The sequence below is a fragment of the Oncorhynchus keta genome, chromosome 9, assembly GCF_023373465.1.
Source record: "Oncorhynchus keta strain PuntledgeMale-10-30-2019 chromosome 9, Oket_V2, whole genome shotgun sequence".
Taxonomy (NCBI): Eukaryota; Metazoa; Chordata; class Actinopteri; order Salmoniformes; family Salmonidae; genus Oncorhynchus; species Oncorhynchus keta.
This window is the reverse complement of record NC_068429.1, coordinates 5313454-5316469: the sequence shown is the minus strand read 5'-3', so window position 1 is coordinate 5316469 and position 3016 is coordinate 5313454.

Below are 3016 nucleotides of genomic sequence, written 5' to 3'. Positions count from 1 at the left end.
CTCCAAAGATTTTCTATGGGGTTGAGATCTGGAGACTGGCTAGGCCACTCCAGGACCTTGAAATGTTTCTTACGAAGCCACTCCTTCGTTGCCCGGGCGGTGTGTTTGGGATCATTGTCATTTTGAAAGACCCAGCCACGTTTCATCTTCAATGCCCTTTCTGATGGAAGGAGGTTTTCACTCAAAATCTCACAATACATGGCCCCATTCATTCTTTCCTTTACACGGATCAGTCGTCCTGGTCCCTTTGCAGAAAAACAGCCCCAAAGCATGATGTTTCCACCCCCATGCTTCACAGTAGGTATGGTGTTCTTTGGATGCAACTCAGCATTCTTTGTCCTCCAAACACGACGAGTTGAGTTTTTACCAAAAAGTTATATTTTGGTTTCATCTGACCATATGACATTCTCCCATTATTCTTCTGGATCATCCAAATGCTCTCTAGCAAATTTCAGATGGGCCTGGACATGTACTGGCTTAAGCAGGGGGACACATCTGGCACTGTAGCATTTGAGTCCCTGGCGGCGTAGTGTGTTACTGATGGTAGGCTTTGTTACTTTGGTCCCAGCTCTCTGCAGGGGATTCACTTGGTCCCCCTGTGTGGTTCTGGGATTTTTGCTCACCGTTCTTGTGATAATTTTGACCCCACGGGGTGAGATCTTGCGTGGAGCTGGTGTCCTTTGACAGCTCTTTGGTCTTGGCCATAGTGGAGTTTGGAGTGTGACTGTTTGAGGTTGTGGACAGGTGTCTTTTATACTGATAACAAGTTCAAACAGGTGCCATTAATACAGGTAACGAGTGGAGGACAGAGGAGCCTCTTAAAGAAGAAGTTACAGGTCTGTGAGAGCCAGAAATATTGCTTGTTTGTAGGTGACCAAATACTTATTTTCCACCATAATTTGCAAATTCATTCATTAAAAATCCTACAATGTGATTTTCTGGATTTTTTTTCTCATTTTGTCTGTCATAGTTGTCTGTCATAGTTGAAGTGTACCTATGAAAATTACAGGCCTCTCTCATCTTTTTAAGTGGGAGAACTTGCACAATTGGTGGCTGACTAAATACTTTTTTGCCCCACTCTGGTACTTGTCTTACTAAGACTGACTGTTCTGACAGCTGCTATTGTGTTGACTATGACTGTGATGTGGTTGTCTGAGCTGTCTGACTGTGATGTGGTTGTCTGAGCCGTCTGACTGTAATGTGGTTGTCTGAGCCGTCTTAAGATGGTTGTCTGAGCCGTCTTAAGATGGTTGTCTGAGCCGTCTTAAGATGGTTGTCTGAGCCGTCTGACTGTGATGTGGTTGTCTGAGCCGTCTGACTGTGATGTGGTTGTCTGAGCCGTTTGACTGTGATGTGGTTGTCTGAGCCTTCTGACTGTAATGTGGTTGTCTGAGCCGTCTTAACATGGTTGTCTGAGCCGTCTTAAGATGGTTGTCTGAGCCGTCTGACTGTAATGTGGTTGTCTGAGCTGTCTGACTGTAATGTGGTTGTCTGAGCCGTCTTAAGATGGTTATCTGAGCCGTCTTAAGATGGTTGTCTGAGCTGTCTGACTGTGATGTGGTTGTCTGAGCCGTCTGACTGGGATGTGGTTGTCTGAGCCGTCTGACTGGGATGTGGTTGTCTGAGCCGTCTTAACATGGTTGTCTGAGCCGTCTTAAGATGGTTGTCTGAGCCGTCTGACTGTAATGTGGTTGTCTGAGCCGTCTGACTGTAATGTGGTTGTCTGAGCCGTCTTAAGATGGTTGTCTGAGCCGTCTTAAGATGGTTGTCTGAGCCGTCTTAAGATGGTTGTCTGAGCTGTCTGACTGTGATGTGGTTGTCTGAGCTGTCTGACTGTGATGTGGTTGTCTGAGCCGTCTTAACATGGTTGTCTGAGCCGTCTTAAGATGGTTGTCTGAGCCGTCTTAAGATGGTTGTCTGAGCCGTCTTGAGATGGTTGTCTGAGCCGTCTTGAGATGGTTGTCTGAGCCGTCTTGAGATGGTTGTCTGAGCCGTCTTAAGATGGTTGTCTGAGCCGTCTTAAGATGGTTGTCTGAGCTGTCTGACTGTGATGTGGTTGTCTGAGCTGTCTGACTGTGATGTGGTTGTCTGAGCCGTCTTAACATGGTTGTCTGAGCCGTCTTAAGATGGTTGTCTGAGCCGTCTTAAGATGGTTGTCTGAGCCGTCTTGAGATGGTTGTCTGAGCCGTCTTGAGATGGTTGTCTGAGCCGTCTTGAGATGGTTGTCTGAGCCGTCTTGAGATGGTTGTCTGAGCCGTCTGACTGTAATGTGGTTGTCTGAGCCGTCTTAAGATGGTTGTCTGAGCCGTCTTAAGATGGTTGTCTGAGCCGTCTTAAGATGGTTGTCTGAGCTGTCTGACTGTGATGTGGTTGTCTGAGCTGTCTGACTGTGATGTGGTTGTCTGAGCCGTCTTAACATGGTTGTCTGAGCCGTCTTAAGATGGTTTTCTGAGCCGTCTTAAGATGGTTGTCTGAGCCGTCTTGAGATGGTTGTCTGAGCCGTCTTGAGATGGTTGTCTGAGCCATCTTAAGATGGTTGTCTGAGCCGTCTTAAGATGGTTGTCTGAGCCGTCTTAAGATGGTTGTCTGAGCCGTCTGACTGTGATGTGGTTGTCTGAGCCGTCTGACTGTGATGTGGTTGTCTGAGCCGTTTGACTGTGATGTGGTTGTCTGAGCCTTCTGACTGTAATGTGGTTGTCTGAGCCGTCTTAACATGGTTGTCTGAGCCGTCTTAAGATGGTTGTCTGAGCCGTCTGACTGTAATGTGGTTGTCTGAGCTGTCTGACTGTAATGTGGTTGTCTGAGCCGTCTTAAGATGGTTATCTGAGCCGTCTTAAGATGGTTGTCTGAGCTGTCTGACTGTGATGTGGTTGTCTGAGCCGTCTGACTGGGATGTGGTTGTCTGAGCAGTCTGACTGGGATGTGGTTGTCTGAGCCGTCTTAACATGGTTGTCTGAGCCGTCTTAAGATGGTTGTCTGAGCCGTCTGACTGTAATGTGGTTGTCTGAGCCGTCTG